We start from the raw sequence: 19,456 nt of genomic DNA on the forward strand, positions 1-19,456 counted from the left end.
CACTTTCTTCCTCCTCGTCACTTTGCAGACATTTGGAGGAGCTTGGAGCCCAACAATGGCCTCCAAGAATTGAAAAGGAGAGGGGGAGGTTTTCGTTTTTATTTCTTTGAAGATCCAAACTTATTGAGGTAAGGCTGCACTATCCCTTTGTTAGATTTAAGTATCATGAAGGAAAAGTTGGTGAATCTACTTATATTGCTCTCATTTACGGCGCTCTGTCTCTGTCTCTCATTTATGGCTCTCTCATTGTCCAATTAATTGAACCTAGCTATGAATATATACCTAACAGCTAGCTTGATGGACAATTTTGTGGATCTTTACACTTGAGGATAATATAGAATTAAATTTGTCACTAGGTTGCTAAGAAACATTTCTCCCTATGTAAATCTTAAGATAATCACATGTTTTCTCTCTCTACATAATATACGTTTTTCATATGTCGATAAATTAAATCCTCCAATATGGATATACTCTTATATATGTACTGTCTTTGGATCTTAAGAAAACCCAAGCATGTGTTTAACGTCTATATATATTTTAATCGAACCAAGCAACATAGGTGTACGTTTACAACGTACGAAATTCAAGTTTTTTAAACGTATGTTTTTATAAGCACATGTATTCTGAAGGCCAAGTACGGGTGGTCTGACTCTAGCTTCAATGATCTGATGAAACTCTTATCCTGGTTGCTTTCGAAGCCTAACTTTGTGCCTGAGAACACGTACCAGACAAAGAAGATCATTAGCCCATTGACAATGGGAATTGAGAGAATACATGCATGCCCGAACTACTGCATACTATATCGAGGGGAAACATTTGGGAAACTAGAGAAATGTCCACCATGTGGCACTAGCCGTTACAAGCAGAATGACATTTACAAGGACGACGATCAAGCATCCTCAAAATGGAAGAAGAGGAAGAAAAAGGGTGTGCCTGAACCTTCCAAAGAAGATACATGCTTAGGCATAGACGAGAACAAGAGGAGATTCCCCAAATTGGTTATGTGGTATCTCAATCCAATCGACCGCTTAAGGCGTATGTTTGCAAACCCTCGAGAAGGAAAGCTGATGTGTTGGTGGCATGAAGAGCGGATTCAGGACGAGGGTAAGCTTTCACACCCGGCCGATGGCACACAGTTGAAAAGGTTTGATGAGATGTACCCCGAGTTTGCGAAGGACCCAAGGAATGTGAGGTTTGCACTAAGGACAGAAGGAATGAATCCTTTTGGGGAAAGAAACAGCATACACAACACATGGGCAGTTATATTGACCATATACAACCTACCGACCTGGCTTTGCCAGAAGAGGAAGTACATAATGTTGTGTATTCTGATACAAGGGCCGAAACAACCGGGCATTGATATAGATTTCTTCCTTGAGCCATGGATGGCTGATATGGTGAAGCTTTGGAATGAGGGTGTGCGAATGTGGGATGAGTATGCTAAGGACCACTTCACATGCAGAGGAATTATAATTGTTACCATCAATGACTACCCTGCATTGTTCTCGATCTCTGGACAGATCAAAGGAAAGACGGGATGTTTAGTATGGCTGGATGGCACGATGTTTGTGTACCTGGATGGTTCAAAAAAAATTTGTGTATCTGAAGTACTGCCGGTTCCTTGTTGAAAGGCACAAATACCGCAGGAAGGCATTCTACGCCCTCTTTGATGGTAAGGCAGAGTCAGGTTCAATACCAATAAGAAGACACAACAGCAAATATGTTTTTGATATGGTAAGGAAGATTAACATCAGCTATGGCAAGAAGATCAAGATAACTAAAACCCCTGTAGAGGGCGTGCCTTTCAAGAAGATGTCAATGTTCTTTAAGTATTTGCCATGATGGAAGGACTTGGAGGTTCCACGTGCCGTCGATGCTATGCACATAAAGAAGAACGTGTTCGATAGCACTATCTGTTTGTTGATGGATGTAAAAGGCAAGACAAAGGATGGCTTGAGGTCACGTTGGGACCTGGTAAACATGGGAATAAGAAGTGACCTCCACCTCGTGGAACATGCGAATGGGAAAATTATGCTGCCAACCGGGCTGTCATCTAAAATAAAGATGCTAGTATCCATGAAAGATTTATCGCTAAGCGGATACAACCCTCACAATTGTCACATGATGCTAATGATATTCCTCGTGGTTGCTATAAGGGTTGCCAGGCCTGCATTTGTGCGTATGGTATTAACTCGGATGGTCTACTTCTTCAGCAAAATCTCGCAAAAGGAAATTCGTTTAGATGAATTGGATTCACTGCAACAGTTCTGCACGGAGACTATGGCCTAGCTAGAGATGTGTTTTCCTCCATCACTTTTCAACATAATGCCACACCTCATGGTACATATGGTCGACCAGATCCATGCACTTGGTCCTACCTACTTACATGAAATGTGGGCATACAAGCGTTTCATGGCAACTCTAAACCGCTATGTTCTCAATTGTGCTTGTCCTGAGGGGTTCATGACAGAGGCTTACTGCACCGAAGTGATTGTAGAATGCTATCAGGATTACTTGGTGCACAAGAAAGGTATTGGCATGATTGCATCTCATCACATGGGAAAGTTAGAAGGGAAAGGAACGAGGGGAAGGAAAACATTCGTTGATAGGGCATACCATCAAGTGGCAAGCGCTCATTTCAATGTCCTACACCAGTTGGAGATTATGTCTCCGTTCATCGAGCAGCACCTTAATATTGTTCGCGCAGAAAGCAACGGCCGATCAGAGGCTTGGTTCATGAAGGAGCACAAACAACGATTCACCACCTGGCTCATGGACCAAAACATAGAGGAGGGAACAACTGTTGAGGGAATCACATTGAAACGGCTGGCTTTGGGTCCTTTTGCACAGGTCAGGACATGGCAGTCATACGATATTAATGGGTATACATTCTACACATCTACCAAGGATAAGAAAAGTGTCTGCCAAAACAGTGGAGTTTGGATAGACGCCATCGATGATACGACGGGAAACAAGGTCATATTTTGGCCTTATAGAGGACATATGGGAGCTTGATTATGGAAGGACCATATAGATTCCTGTGTTTAGGTGCCAATGGGTCAAACACCCACAAGGTGTAGAGGTGGACAACTACGGCCTGATGATTGTTGACCTGGCCAAGGTTGGCTACAAAGATGACCCTTGGGTACTCGCCAAACGAGTTGCACAGGTTGTATATGTCGTCGACCCAAGCCAGAAGAATGAGAAGCACATAGTTGCCTCGGACAAACAGACTATTATCGGGGTTGATGGTGTGAACGTTGTGGAGGCCTTCAATGACTATGATGACATGTAGGTCTTCACAGATCTACCAACCAAGATCAAGATTGTAGAAGCAAGCATAAATGATGTTAAACCATGGTCACGGCTCGATGGAGAGCCAAGATTTGTAACCGCCTAATGCACTATTGTTATTTAATTTCACATTGTAACCTTTGCACGTCAAATATTTTGAGTTTGATCAAAATTTGTCTTCTGTTTTTCAAAAACAAGTAAATATTAAAGGAGTAAATATAAAAAAAGGATATAACAAGTAAATCTAAGATAATTATGTATAAAAGAAGTAAATAAAAGACAATATAAAACAAGAAAATATGAAAAGGAGTAAATATAAAATAAGGGATATAACAAGTAAATATAAGATAATTATGTATAAAAGAAGTAAATAAAAGATTATATAAAACAAGAAAATATGAATAAGTAAATTATAAATTATAAATAAGTTAGCAGCAGCAGTTGACGCTATCCACCGCGGCTGCTAAGTGACTTAGCAGCAGCGGTTGGAAAGTCCACCGCTGCTGTTAACTGTGGGCGGCCGGCCCCACTCCACTTATCAGCAGTGGTGGACAATTTATCCACCGCTGTGGATTACGTTCACCGATTCTGATAGTGTCCCAGATTTTTTTCAACATCGATTTCAGTTTTTAAACTGTGTTCTTGTGACCCTCCACCGAAAGTTGTTTTGGTTTTTTGCTCGTCTTGGGCCTATAAGTACCCTCCAGTGCCCCCCACCTCTTGCCAAGCTACATCAGTAGAAACAATGCCTCACATATTCTTCTCCTCCTTCCTTGCCTTTCTGCTTATTGGGATAGGTTGCATGTAATGCAAACTCCAAGTTGTGGAAAAATCCTAATCTCTCGCCGGATGCAACTATTCCGGTGGGAGTTCCAGGTTGTGGAAAAATCCTAATGAATTTATTCCATAACCAGTTGCCTTGCAGCTGCCCTACCCTACTTTATAGAACCTGCAGGTGGTGTACATCTCAGTTAATATGAGTCCTACCCACCGGCGGAGAAAATACTCGCTGAGGTGTACACCACCTGCAAGTTCTACAAAGACGGTTGCAAATCCATCAAGTTAGTGGATAAATTGTGTGTACGTTGACATTTTTTTATCGTTGTGGAGAAAATGCTTGCTGAGATGTAAGCTGTTAGCTTTTATGTATCATTATTTCAGTTTTTATGTTTTATTATTTCTTGTTGTGTTCAGCTCACATTGAGATGACTATAACATGAGTGCATGGCAAATGTGTTCTTGTTGTTTAAGGTATGATATTGCAAGAATATATAAAAGTAGAGGGGTAAATAGAAGAACTAAATATAAAAGAAATAAACAGAAGTAAAGGAGTAAATAGAAGAATTAAATATAGAAGAAATGTATTCTTGATGCAGGTTGGAGAAATGTATTATAGAATAAATATAATAAGTATAAGGCACTTAGCAGCAGCGGTTGGAAAAATTCACCACTGCTGGTAAGTGAGGGTGGCCGGACCCACTCCATTAGCAGCAGTGGTGGACATTTACTACCGCTGCTGCTACGAGACTTATTGACAAATAGAAAGTAACTAAATTAACAAAAGTTTAAAAGGAAATTTAGATTCGTACATCACCACATCAGGGATAAAAAAGTAGATGACATATTTAAACATAGATTTCAAGGTACTCCCTATGTTCCCTGATAATTTATGTTTTAGAAATTCTCATACAGTTTAATTTAGTAAGGTTGAGTTAAGGCACATGTGTCCCCTTATTGACGTGTTACCTATGTTGATCACTTTCCTTATGTTATTAATCTCCTAACTTTTAGTTCCTCTGGACAAATTTTAAATCGTAAAATAATATGTTAAGGACACATTTTGAAGAGTGAAACTATCAACGTAGATGATAAAAGTTATATAATTAATTATTTGTTTATCGCAATCAATATAGAATACAAACTAAGAAAGCATTATTACAGTTAGAAAATGTGAGCGCGTGGACAGATGACAGAGAAAGAAAAAAACAAATATAAGTATTTTTATTAGTTGTATGTATTAAATTTATCCACAACCACCTAATTAATGTTTATATTTGCTATAGTTCTAGCCCGTGGAGGAGCACGGGTTAGTGGACTAGTATTGCCTAATTTTAAGTGAGTTACTTGCAACTATATGCACAAAAGAAATATAGACTAGTTGTAGCTAGCGAACATGGGTCACACGATTTTCTGCCTATCTTTTTATGGCTGCAATAGGAGATTAAAAACTTGTCAAGTCTGTTAGTTTAGCTTGTACGCAAAACGTAATTATTGCTACAGGCTGCCATGCAATAAGCACATGAGACTGATAAACGCATGCTGCGTGCATCGCGCTTTGTGTTGCAGAGACAGACGTGCGTCCATGGGGATGGACGCTGGTCGGTTGGTGTTTTACAGAGATGCGTGGTCAGCGGCAACAGAATCAGATGCGTGTACGCGCATTTTCTCATGCATATGTACATATGTATGTATGAGGAGATTTAGGACCTTTGAGCATGTCAAATAGAAAAGTAACGGTGTTTAAGATTAACATACCGTAGCTTCAACTCACAAAGCAATTGAATAGGATCTTGTGCTGTAATTATGATTTATGCCTTTTGAGCTTTCAGCCTTCGGTAGATGAGAATTGGGAGAACGATGCGGTCGATTAGTCCCTGAAGATAAATAGCCTCTAGCTTAGAAGAACCAAGCGTTATCACGTAGGTTTCCTACTTGTGATGTATGACTTGTGAGTATCCTGCCTTCAGTACCTGACAATAGCCACCAGATCAATAATCATCAGTGTTTGTTTGCTGAAAACAGTTGCATTCAGAGCAGAAGGTGTCGATGTTGACTGTAAATCGATGAACCTCAATGGAGTATGGAGCAAGAAAAACTAAACAGAGGACTTGAGCTGTCCTTGGTTAGAACAGAAGATGTACCAGCTGAGCTCAGACGTATTCGTCGTCTCCTCTGGCTACGTATTGTATTTATGATATATGACTTCTGAGTTTCCTGCCCTAGTACTTGATAATGGGCAGAACAATCACCAATTTTGTTTGCTCAAAACAGTTGCAGCGAAAGCAGAATGTGTATATTCATTGATCGTGGGAGAAGAAATCGACCAACTTTGCTGGAGAAAGAAAAAATGAACAGAGGACTTGAGATGTCATTGATTAAAACAGATAAAACATGTACCAAGAGCTCAGATCTGCTGCTTCTGGCTGTGCCACCTGCAATCGCCAGACGTATTCCTCCTTTCTTCCCCCTATGCTCTGTATCACTGTGCGCAAATCTGAGCTTCTGAGGCAGAAGGCCGGGGAACTTTGGTGGTGGCTCTACTAGCTATGACGCTTCCTTTATCAAGGTGAACTACTATGCTTTTAGGATTGCTGCGTTAGGTGAGCATTCGTCAGGTCAATTCAAAAGGTCTCCTTGCACTTGACACTGGTTGGTGGTTTGCCTCAACATCACCCCTGCAAACCGCGCTGGCCTGCATGTATCGAATGATCAGATCGCCTGCCCTCGTCCTCTTGCCTCCCACCCTGTCGGCCGTGCAGGCTGGCCAGTGGCGACATCATTCTATATCATTGCTGTAGACCGGATGATGCGTTCGATTCATGCGGTGCAGAGATGATCGCCGCGTGTGTGGCGGTCGTCCTTGCCTCACAAACAAATCGACCACGCTAGAGCAGAGCGTCCCACATTCCTTCGCCGCTCTCCCTCCCGCTCCCACTTTCTCTGCTCCCGCACACACTACGGCATCGCCCCACTTTTTACAGCAGAGGCGGCTCAAAAATGGAGCTGCCTCTGCAGTGCTTTCAGTGGGCCCAAGGGCATGAGCCGCTGCTAGTAAGGGAACAGCAGAGGCGGTGCTTGCCATGGGCCGCCTCCGCAAATAGCAGAGGTGGTCCATGCGGTCGACCGCCTCTGTTATTTTATTTATCAGAGGCGGCGTGCAGCACGGACCGCCTCTGCTGTATGCGGAGGCGGCCCGTCCCCTGGACCACCTCTGCTATTTATTTGTCAGAGGGGGCCTAAGTTATGGACCGCCTCTGCTATTTATTTATCAGAGGCGGCCTACGTTTTGGACTACCTCTGCTAATCGAAGCGTATATAAGACACTTTCTTTCTCCTCGCGACATTTGGAGGAGCTTGGAGCCTAACAATGGCTTCCAAGAATTGAAAAGGAGAGGGGGAGGTTTTCATTTTTATTTCTTTGAAGATCCAAACTTATTGAGGTAAGGCTGCACTATCCCTTTGTTAGATTTAAGTATCATGAAGGAAAAGTTTGTGAATCTACTTATATTACTCTCATTTATGACGCTCTGTCTCTCATTTATGGCTCTCTGAAGGACCGAAAAGGCCCACATAGCTAAGGATAGCTACTAGACTAGGACCAAACATGAAAAAGCCCTCGTGAAAACGCCTATTGAAAAAGGTGCACGAAGAGGGCAAGCTTGCCTCGGCAGCACACGCCGGACGGTCCGCCGATGAACGCCGGATGGTCCGCCGATGCACGTCAGATGAGAGGAACTGAGAGCACTCCACACGAAAAGACATAGGCCAGCACACGCTGGATGGTCCGCCGTGTCACGCCGGACGTTCTGCCGTGACATGCCGGATGACAAGGACAGAGGAGCACGATTGCGCGACAGGGTCCCAAAAGAAATGGACAAAGGCCAGCCAAAAGGCATAAGAAAAATCCCCAAAAATTACCACAGCAACTCCAGAGGATTGGGAACCAGCTCAGAAAAACTCAGCTCAAAAGGAGCAAGTTTGCTACGCAGGACGGTCCGGCGTTTGACAGCAGACACAGCTCCAAAAGGAAGAGCAAAACCCTAATCAAATGTGCTCCAAAAATTCTGTAAAAATTACTGGAGCTACTAAAAGGCCTCAGAAGTGTTGTCCTAAAAATTCAGCTTATTTGGATAATATTTTTGGATCATGAACTGAAAAAGACAAGCACGCCGGACAGCAAGCGACGGACGGTCCGGTGTCTCTGTCAGCCTGACACCACTCACAAAACAATTCTCAAAACCCAGCCCAATGAGCTCCAAAAATTATGAAATTTTATCTGGAGAATCACATGATCATAAAGAACATCTCCACGAAGTTTCAGCTCAATTGGAAGAGTTTTGGTACGCCAGACTGTCCGGTGTTTGAGCACCTGACCAAAACTCTAAAATCTGGACAGCCGGTGAACTCACACGGGAATGAATCAAATCTTGGGCAAACCTTCACTAAAACACATGAAACTTTAGGAGCACAACCTCAATCCATAAGAGAGTCTATCCACAAAAGATATACTAAAAAAGATCAAGAGAACTCTCGGATTGGATGCAACAAAGAGTGAAAGAAGGTGACCAAGAACTAGATGAACACAAGGGAAAGTGGGGATTCGAGGAAGATCTTGTGCAGCTATTGAGAGGTAGTGGAGGCCTGCTCCTTGGTGTAATGAGTGATTGCTAACACGTGGAGTGGACTAACTATGTTTAGTCGCGACTCTGTGGAGATTGCGCCGGTTCTTGGTCTGTGGTGTGCCGGTACACGGATGGCGCGGTGGCAGCGAGATGGTTTGGACAAGAGCGAGGCGCGTGCAGATGGACCATGCGGCGGCATTGCGGTGGCAGGGAGCTCGACGACCATCCGGAGGCGGGAGACCTTGCAGTGGCATTGGAGGCCCGACCGGACGACCGTGCGGTGGTGAAGGGCGGCCCAGATGCTTGGGCCACTGCTGGGCCGCGTTGTGATCCACTCCTGGAGCCAAGGCGGGACAGCGTGGAGTTTGTTGGTAGCTCAGGAAAAACCAACGACTGGGATGCGTCGACGTCGGCCAAGTCGGAGAGGGTTCCGGCGGGAGGTCGGACACGTGGCGACATTGGGCTTGGCGGGTGTGCCGGAAACATCGCACGGGAAGGTTTGGCGGGTCCTCCAAAACCGCCCCCCGAACTCGGTTTCGGCAGTTTTTCCAAAACTGCCCCAGTGAAGATTCCAGAAGGACGCGTAGCGACATCAGAGGGATTGCGTTGGGTCGAAGCAAACTACAACAAGTCGTCGTAGACGTCGGATGGTCTTCAATGTATCTTTCCGGTTTTGCCCCTATAAGGGCCTTTGGTTTAATTTCAGCACTTAGGGGTATTGTAGTCTTTAGAGGAAGGCTTGGAAGGCAAGAAAGGGAGGCAAATTGGGAGTGGGTGGCGCTGCCCCTATAGGACAAAAAGGCTAGCGCCCCTCCCTCCCTCTCTCGGTTCTCTGGCTGGCGCTCAACAGAAGGACACAGGCAGCCAGGCGCCCTCTCTTCCTCCCTCTCCCTGTCCTCCTCTCTTCCTCCTGTAAGGTGAGATTTGAGAGATGGATTCTTGAAGCTTTTGTAAGGAATTTGTGTGGGAGAGGAGGCCCTTCCCTCCTTGTGCCCTCCTGGCTTTTGAATCAAACTCTGTTTCATGTTGTTTGGAGATTTTGGTGTTTGATTCCTCCATGGTCTTGAGTTCTTTGGTTTCGGGATTCTTCTACTTGCCGCTGTGTTCCTTGAGGACTTTCCTTGCGACCTGAATCACCCTAGCCAAGTGCTAAATCCCCCGCGAGTCGCGATCCCTCAAGAACCGAGTTTTTAGAAAATCCCGAAAACCCCGTACTTGCTCCGATTTCTTTCGATCCCTCTTCAACCGTGAGGAATTTCTTGGATATCTTTTGGGGATGGGTTCTTGAAGTCATCATCTTCATCTCCCCAAAATTTGAGCTACTTTGGACCTGATTTGATCATTCAATCATCGAAATTTTCCCAGGTCGCGGGCTGGAAAAACTCTGCTCTGCTCGGGCAGAATTTTTCCTTATCGCCGGTTGAACCGATGCTTGCATTCTTGTGCGTCGGATCAACCGGTGAGTGGTTTTGTCGCCTGTTAGGGTTTGTGGGGTTTCTGTTGGTTGCACAGGTGCATTAGCATCTACGTGCATCGGTTCATCCGGCGTTACCACAAGATTCGCAGTTTTAGTCGTTTAAACGACGGGTTCAGTTTTCTCCACACCGGTTTAACCGGTGCTCAGTTGAATTCGATTTGCAGCTTCTCTGGACAACTGCACCGGTGTTATTGCTGATTTCATCGGTTCATCCGGCGCGCTATCGTCGGTTTAACCGGTGATCATTGTGTGCGTTTTGTGGCCGCTCTGGACAACTGCACCGACATTGCGTTTGTATTTGTCGGTTTATCCGGTGCAGTGTCGTCGGTTGAACCGACGCCTTTCAAACTTGAGCGTCGGATCAACCGGTGTTCGATTGTCTTCAATGCAGGCTCAGTATCATCGGTTTGACCGACGCCCTCAATCCTTTGTCCGTCGGATCAACCTGTGATATATACCTTGCTGGTTTTTGCGCTGTTTCTTCGCGTTTGCTTCCGTGTTTTGTCTCATGGATTCCTAGGGCATTCTTGTGTTGGTGTAGCTCCTCATAGCTATTTCACACCTTGCCTAGAACTCTAGGGTTAGGGTGCACACTTGGATCTTGAGTCAAAGTTGTTGATTGCGATAATTTTCAATGGCTCCCATTCACCCCCCCTCTGGTCGCATTTCTCGGTCCTACAATTGGTATCAGAGCCGGGATGGTTTCTCTATAGCCTTCCTCGGTTCAAAACCGTTGTGTGACCATGGGTTCTCCTTGCAAACCCCCGATTTTCGATGGAACCGATTATGACTATTGGAAGGTGCGCATGGGTGCCTATCTTCTGAGTCTAGGTTCCGAAGTCTGGGAGATTTGAGTGGACCCTGACTATGTGAACCTTGCGGTCCGCACGACCGAGCCTCAGACTAGGAGACATTAGGTCAATAGCAAGGCGTACAATGCTCTCATAGCTTGTCTCGCTCGCCCTGAGTTCGATCGTGTCAGCTACCTTCTCACAGCCCGGGAGATTTGGGCACGGTTGGCCAATTTCCATGAGGGAACCAACCATGTCAAGTTGAGGCTGTATGAGACTCACCAGCGGGAATATGAGAACTTTACTCAGTTGCCGGGTGAGAGCATCGACACCATGTTCAGTCGTTTCTAGTCGATTGTGAACAAGCTGCGTGCGAACCAGCCACAGGGCACCCAGACCTACTCTGATCATGAGAAGGCTATGAAGCTTCTCTATGCTCTTGATCGCAAGGTCTGGGAGGTGAAGGTCCAGACTATCATAGAGTCTGTTAGCTATGAGACCCTCACCGTGGATGAGCTATTCAGCAAGCTCAAGGCTTCGGCGGCGGAGAAGCTCTCTCGAGCTAAGATGGAAGGTAATCATGCTGATGCCTCCGCCTCCAAGTCGATGGCCCTGGTAGGCAACTCTGGAGCTAACTCTAACCCTTCTCTTGGAGGTTTTTGCTTGTCTTCTCTTATGTCTGTGATAGATGAGCAGTTGGAGGTGCTGGGAAATGAGGAGCTTGCACTGATCATCCACAAGTTCCAGCGCCTTCAACAACAGACAAGCACGAGCGAAGACCTGCTTCAACTGCGGCAAGACCGGTCACTTCGCCACCGAGTGTCCCAAGAAGAAGAGTTCCAAGGATGAGGATGACCGCTCCAGGCACGAGGAGTACCGCGAGCACCGCTGTCACACCCTGAAATTTTTGAATTTCAGGATGTGATTAAAATTAAAAATAAATAATCAATTTTCTCATAATTTTAAAATTTTCGTAACATTTTCTTTTCTTCACAGGGAATTTAGTAAAAATAAATAAAGTTTGTTTGAATTTAAAAAAAAATAAAATGAAGTTGGTTGTGTGTTGCACTCATGCTACCCTTGCATTGTTTTAATGTTGTGTTTCAATTTGAATTTGAATTCTTCAAATTTGAATTCAAATTGAATTTGTTTGAATCTCTTGCAAAAGAAAGAAAAAAAAGCCTCTTTCGGCCCAAAACGCCTCAGCCGGCCCAGCCCTTTTTCTTTTCCCCTTTTCTCCCCGCGCAGCCCAATCCCGCCGCCCCAATTCCCTCTCCCCGGCCCAGCTCGCGCCCCCTCTCCTCTCTGCCGCCGACAGGTAGGCCCCACCTGTCGGGACCGTCTCCTTCCTCCCGTGCGCGGCTCGGACTCGAGCCAGAGTCCGGCCGCGCCACGCCTCGCCGCCCGCACCTTGGCGCGCCCACCAAGGTGGCCCCACCTCAGCCCCTATTTAAGTGACGCCGCTCCCCCTGGAAACCCTATCGAACCGCAGCCGCCCCCCCAGTTCGCGCAAACCCTAGCCCTAAAACGCCGCCGCCATTGGAGCCCCGCTCGAGCTCGATTCTACCGTAAATCTCACCGCTCCGCCGCTCGCTCGCCTCCGCAAGCCGCCTCCGGAGCTCCGCATTGTGGTGAGAACATTCACTGGTCACCTTCCCCTCTCCCTCTCGCTCCCGTGCATGCCCGTTCGCTCGCCATCGCCCTGCCGAGCAACCTCGCCGTCGAACGTGCTCTCCACCATGTCTAGGCTTCGCGCAGACCCCGCCGTCGCATTCCCCGTATCGTGCTCTAGATCCCAGGCCGATCCGCGCCTAAATCCGAGCCCCGGACGGCCGTTTTCGGCGAAGTCCGGCGACCGCGCCGCCGCTCGCCACCGCTAGCTCGCCGCCGGCGCAGTGCGCCGCCGCTCCTTTCGCCCCATTTCTCCCCAGCCGTTCGATCCTCATCCAACGGCCCCGATTAGATCTGACCCTGAGGTCAACAGATCCAATACCGGTCAACCGAGCCACTTTTGCGAAAGAGCCCTTATGTTTTATGGAAATAAACCCACAGTCCAGTATAGTTCAAAAGTAATTAGGTTTAAGTCCTTTTATTTCTGTTTTAGACCCTGACCTTTTAGGAAATAGAACCCGCCGTCCAGGAAGTGTAGTTTTGCTTTCTAACCCTCGTGAGTTAGGTTTAATTATGTTTTAGTCCATGGTTTCTTTAAAGCTAGCCCCTGGAAGTTTAAATCTATCGCAAACAAGTCCCTGGTGCACTGTTTTAGCCATATCTTTCACGTTTTAACTCCGTTTTCAGTGATTCTTGCGCTCACGTGATCCTTGTGATGTGTGAAATAGCTCTACAACCTTTTTATCTGCTGTGAGCACACTTTGTTGTGTCTTACGAATCTTTTCTGTTAGTCCTTAACCTTTAGTTAATCGCGACTAGATCTCTGAAGCATCGTTTAGTCTATAGAATCACCGTTTTAGTTCCGTTTTCTGTGTTTCTTGCGCCCTCGTAATCGTAGCAACGAGCCCTATCCTTTAGTGCGTTCTTTTAAAGTCTTTCTTTTGTTTTGGTGTATTGTTCTTAGATGTATCTTGTTGTTTGCTTTGTATGTTTGCCCGATGTTTGCTCCGAGTAGAAGGATCGCTGTTTGAAGGTTGAAGATCAAGAGTTCCAAGTGAGCAAAAGCTGAAGAGCAGTAAGAGTAGCTTTTCGTTGGAGAAAGGCAAGTGACCCTAACCATCCTTCTATCTATGCTTATATACAAGAGTACTATGATATAATTGGAACATGGAGAACCACCCAAGAAAACCGTACAACCACAATACTATATGGCTCTGGTCTTGGCTAAGTAATTAGATGAACTATATGTTGTGTTGGGGTTGTTCCGCTTGGTGGTTATGAGTTTGTGTTGTGGAGCGGGTGAAGGAAGCTGTGTCTTCTGAGGGACCGCACGGCAGGGACCAACACATACATATAGGGATTCTTTGTAAAGGCCTCATAGCGTCCCTATGCAATCACACCTCGGAAGTGTGGTATTGTGCCTGATCAGCACATATGCGTGGTTGGGTTCAAAGTTCTTCGGAACTTTTACGCGAATTGTGGTGAAAGTGTACAACCTCTGCAGAGTTAAAACTAACCGGTTAGCCCTGCTCACGGTCAAGAGCGGCTTGGACCCTCACATGATTAATAAACTTAAAGATGGATTTAAATCACATTCTGGTTATTTCTTGTGGCCTTGCTGAGTACCAACCATAAGTGTACTCACCCTTGCTTACTGCTTCTCAGAAGGAAAGATGTATGAAGTCTGTTGAAGATGTTGCTGAGTTCTAAGCGTACGCAACCCCCAGTCGATTGCCTGTGAAGTTGAAGCCTTCGTTTCCAGAATAAGCTGTATAACTCTGATAATCTTCTATTTGTTGTAATTCTCTTTTACATGATACTGTTACTGATTATTCACTTATGATGTCTCTATATGTATGAAACTTGATCCTGGCATACATATAGATATGCATTCGGTTTTCTTCTTAAAACCGGGTGTGACAACCGCCACAAGCACAAGAGTGGGGACTCCCACAAGAAGAAGGGCGGACGCTCCAAGCGGCACCACGAGTGGAAGAAGAAGAACATCGGCAAGTACAAGAGCAAGCAGGCGTTCGTCACCCAGAGTGAGGATCATTCCTCCACCAGCCAGAGCTCGACGTCTTCGTCTTCATCCAGCTCCAGTGACTCCAACTCACACCACCGCGGCGAGAAGAAGCGGAGCAGCAAGAAGAAGGCCACGGAGGGCTTCACTGGCCTTTGCCTCCATGCTGGGAAGGCGGCCGGTTTCTACACCATGGCTATTGACTCCGATGCTGACGGGACTCCTTCCACTATGGCAGAGCCTGTACTTCAGCCAGAGCCAAGCTCTGAGGTACGTCCCAAGCACCCCACTCACTGAGGAGTTGGAGGATCTTTACACTGCTCTAGATAATCAGGACTTGATCATTAAGGATGCTAAGAGGCAGTTTAGAGCTTTGAGACAGGAGCTGAAGGAAGTCAAGCTAGCTCTAGAGATTGCTCAGTCTGCCCCTGTAGTGGAGGATTGTGAGGAGGAGGATGAGTGCAGTCAGTGCATCGGTTTGATGTCTAACCTGTCCGAGCTCAGGAGCAAGTATGATGAGAACTTGCTCAAGCTCGAGATGGGCAAGAAGGCCTTGGACGAGCTCAAGTCCAGGCCTACCCTCTTGGGTGCTTGTAAGGAGTGCCCAACGCTTAGAGAAGAGCTTAAGGAGAAGACTGCTGCTTTGAGGAAGTTGGAGAAATCCACAGTCCCTAGCTCTTGCTCTGCTGATTGTACTGTGTGCCCAAGCCTGATCTCTGAGCTTGAGGAGGCATGGAAGGACAAGACCCGGATGGAGGAGGAGAACTCCCACCTTCGGGAGATTCTCAGTTGGGTGTCCGCCCGTGAGCCTCAGTTGGGCATGATGGTTTAGCAGTTTAAGCGTCCTGATGGTGTTGGGGTTGGTTTTGCTTTTACTCCTGCTGACTTTGTTCAACCCTATGGCAATATTGGTGAGATGCTCAAGCCGAGTGTGAGTGCACTTTCCTCTTCCACAGCTCCACCAGTCCCTAAGCCAGCACCAGTCCCTAAGCCAGCACTAGTCAATGATGGGATTCTCACTGAGCCACCCAAAGCTCCACCTAAGAATCCAGTGTGGGTTCCCAAGCCTAACCACCTCAAGAACCGACTGGATACACTCCCTCCTAGTGGCAAGCCTATTCCTAAGCCCAAGGTGAGGACTCAGCCCCCCAGAGTACCTCAGAGAGCCCCAGCTCCTACACCACAGCCTACACACAAGAGAGAGCCTTACCAGTGTGAGTGGTGCGAGAGGGGTGGTCACTTGGCAGAGTTTTGCTTTCGGAGGTTGAGGTTTGAGCGCAGGCATCTTGAGAGGCGTGCTCCGGAGGTGTTCCACCAGCCAGCCGGTGGACATGCTCCAGCTCGACGTGGGCAGAGGCGGGATGCCAGGCCACGTCGTGTAGGTGGAGGAGGGGGAGGCGGTGGTGGATACTGCGCTCTTGTTGGTGGTTTCGCCGGCCCTGTTCCACACCGTGCTTTCAGTGGTGGTCAGCGTGGCCGAGGCTTTGGTGGCGGAGGCGCACCATGTTTTCCTCAGTGTGGTGGTCGCCAGCCACAGTTTTCGTTTGAGGATACTTACCCTGCTTTCGAGTAGATGGCACGATATTGGTTTGCTTCTTTCTGTGCTAACCCCAGTGTCGGGCCATTTGCCTGCTCGTTTTCTTCCTACTGAGCAGGACACTCGAGGCCTGGAGAACATATGGCTCATGGACTCCAGTTGTTTGCGCCACATGATCGGGAGTCACAGATGGTTCTCCAGCCTCACCCCGATGAAGGACAAAGAGTACATCACCTTCGGGGATTACAGCGGAGGAAAGGTACGTGGAGTTGGCACTATTCGGATTTCTGATGACTTCACCCTAAGAGAGGTTGCTCTTGTTGATAAACTTGGTTTTAATCTGCTTTCTGTTTCATAACTTCTCGATGATGGGTTTGAGGTGAGTTTCAAGAGAGGTTGCTCGCGCGTTCTTGATTCCAGAGGGGAATTCGTTTACAGCATTGTTCCTCTTGGTCGTGTGTTTCGCATTGACTTTTCTGGATCTTCTTCTAGCACCTCTCACTATCTGGTGACTGGTCAGTCCTCTGAGCTCTGGAAGTGGCATAGAAGACTCGGTCACTTGAGCTTTGATGTACTAGTTAGGCTCAGCTCACTTGATTTGATCCGAGGATTGCCCAAGCTCAAGATGGACAAGGACCTTGTCTGTCACCCGTGTCATCACGGGAAGATGGTTTCCCTTCCGCACCCACCTGTGAATCAGGTGATGACATCGCACCCAGGCAAGCTTCTTCACATGGACACTGTTGGCCCTGCTCATGTGCGCTCTGTCGGTGGGAAGTGGTACATTCTTGTGATCGTTGACGACTTCTCTCGGTACTCTTGGGTTTTCTTCTTGGAGACTAAGGATGAGGCTTTTCAGTACTTTCGAGACCTTGCCTTGAGGTTATAGAACGAACTTCCACATGCCATGAGGGCCAATAGTGATAATGGCTCTGAATTTAAGAATGCTCGTTTTGATGACTTCTGTCGTGGTTTCGGTCTTGATCACCAGTACTCCTCTCCTTATGTTCCTCCACAGAATGGCGTGGTTGAACGCAAAAACCGGACCCTAGTGGAGATGGCCAGGACGATGCTTGATGAGCATAGGACTCCTAGGCTTTTTTGAGCCGAGGCGATCAACACCGCATGCTATGTTGCCAACCACATCTTCCTTCGCTCATTCATGAAAAAGACTTCGTATGAGTTGTGGTTTGGTCGACAGCCCAAGGTGTCCCATCTGCGTGCTTTTGGTTGCAGATGCTTTGTTTTGAAGGAGGGAAATCTTGATAAGTTCGAGTCTAGGTGCTCTGATGGCATTTTTCTTGGCTATGCTCTTCAATCTAGAGGCTATCGTGTTCTTATTCTTGAGACTAACTGGATCGTCGAAACTTGTAATGTAACCTTCGACGAGTCCACTCCTTCTTTGTCTGCTTCTGTGGAGTGTGCAGGTGACGATGAGTTTGGCCAGGACATCTTCGAGGATGAGGATGAGCCTAAGGCTTTTGAGGATGATGGTGGTGTCCCTGCGCCGGCTGCAGGCCCACTTCCTGGTGAATCGAGTTCTGACGACGACGGCGGCCCGCTCCCCACAGCTTCTACTTCCCGGGGGCCGATCGAGCAGGTGACTCAGGCTTCACCAGCTGCACCTGAGGAGGAGGCGACTTCAACAAGGGAAGCACCGCGACACATTCAGCGTCGTCATCCCCCTCAACAAATGCTAGGTGACCTTAACAAGCGAACCACAAGGTCCAATGTAACAAGTATCGCTGGTTTTGCTCATTCAGCCTTTGTTGACTCCTTTGAGACCAAAGATATTGGACACGCTTTATCTGATTCTAACTGGGTCAATGCCATGCATGAGGAGCTAGAAAACTTTGAGCGAAACCAAGTCTGGGTCCTTGTAGAGCCTCCACCTGATTGCCACCCTATAGGTACCAAATGGGTTTTCAAGAACAAACAGGGTGAGGATGGGATGGTTGTGAGGAACAAGGCTAGGTTAGTAGCTCAGGATTATAGCCAGCAGGAGGGGATAGATTATGAGGAGACCTTTGCTCCTGTAGCTCGTTTAGAGGCCATCCGGATCTTCTTAGCTTTTGCAACTTCGAAGGGGTTCAAGCTATATCAGATGGATGTGAAGAGTGCCTTTCTAAACGGGTTTATAGAGGAGGAGGTCTATGTGAAGCAGCCTCCTGGCTTTGAGAGTCCCAAGTTTCCAGACCGAGTCTTCAAGCTTCAGAAGGCTTTGTATGGTCTGAAACAAGCCCCTAGAGCCTGGTATGCGAGGTTGAGAGCCTTTTTGCTTAAGCAGGGGTTTGTCATGGGATCAGTACATAAGACTTTGTTTCTCCTCAGGTGTTGCACTGATTTTCTGTTGGTTTAGGTCTACGTGGATGATATTATCTTTGGTGGCTCCTCTCACTCTCTTGTTTCTAGCTTTTCTGATGATATGAGTAGGGTGTTTGAGATGTTGATGATGGGTGAGCTTCAGTTCTTCCTCGGGTTGCACATCAAGCAAACTCGGGATGGCACCTTCGTCCACCAGGCCAAGTACACCAAGGACATGCTCAAGAAGTTCGACTTCGGGGACCTCAGTCCCATGCTGACTCCTATGGGCACTTCTACGGTGCTGGATGAGGACACTGAAGGTGTTGCTGTGGACCAGAAGGAGTACAGGAGCATGATCGGCTCGCTCTTGTACCTGACGGCCACCAGACCCGACATCCAGTTCGCGGTTTGTCTCTGCGCGAGGTTCCAGGCTTCTCCGCACACTTCTCACAGGAACGCTATGAAGAAGATTTTCAGGTACCTCCGCTACACTCCTGAGTTTGGCCTTTGGTACTCTTCTTCCTCTTCTCTTGCATTGGTTGGCTTTTCTGATGCTGACCATGGTGGGTGTCGGATTGATCGCAAGTCGACTTCAGGTACCTGTCAGTTTCTTGGAACTTCTCTTGTGTCTTGGTCTGCCCGCAAGCAAACTAGTTTAGCTCTTTCCACCACAGAAACCGAATACATAGCTGCTACTAGTTGCTGCTCCCAGATCCTTTGGATGAGACGCACTCTCAGCGATTATGGCCTAACCTATGGCAGAGTTCCTATTTTCATTGACAGCACCTCAGCCATAAGCTTAGCCAAGAACCCCGTCCTACACTATCGCTCCAAGCATATAGACGTGAGGTTCCATTTCCTGAGAGATCACTATGAGAAGGGAGATGTCGAGCTGACCCATGTATCCACTGATAATCAAGTAGCTGACATCCTGACTAAGCCCCTAGAACAAGCCACCTATGCTCGCTTGCGGGGAGAGCTTGGCGTGCGCTACCCATTTTGAGTTGGGTAGTTGTT

Source organism: Panicum virgatum, unplaced genomic scaffold, assembly GCF_016808335.1.
Source record: "Panicum virgatum strain AP13 unplaced genomic scaffold, P.virgatum_v5 scaffold_3868, whole genome shotgun sequence".
Lineage (NCBI taxonomy): Eukaryota > Viridiplantae > Streptophyta > Magnoliopsida > Poales > Poaceae > Panicum > Panicum virgatum.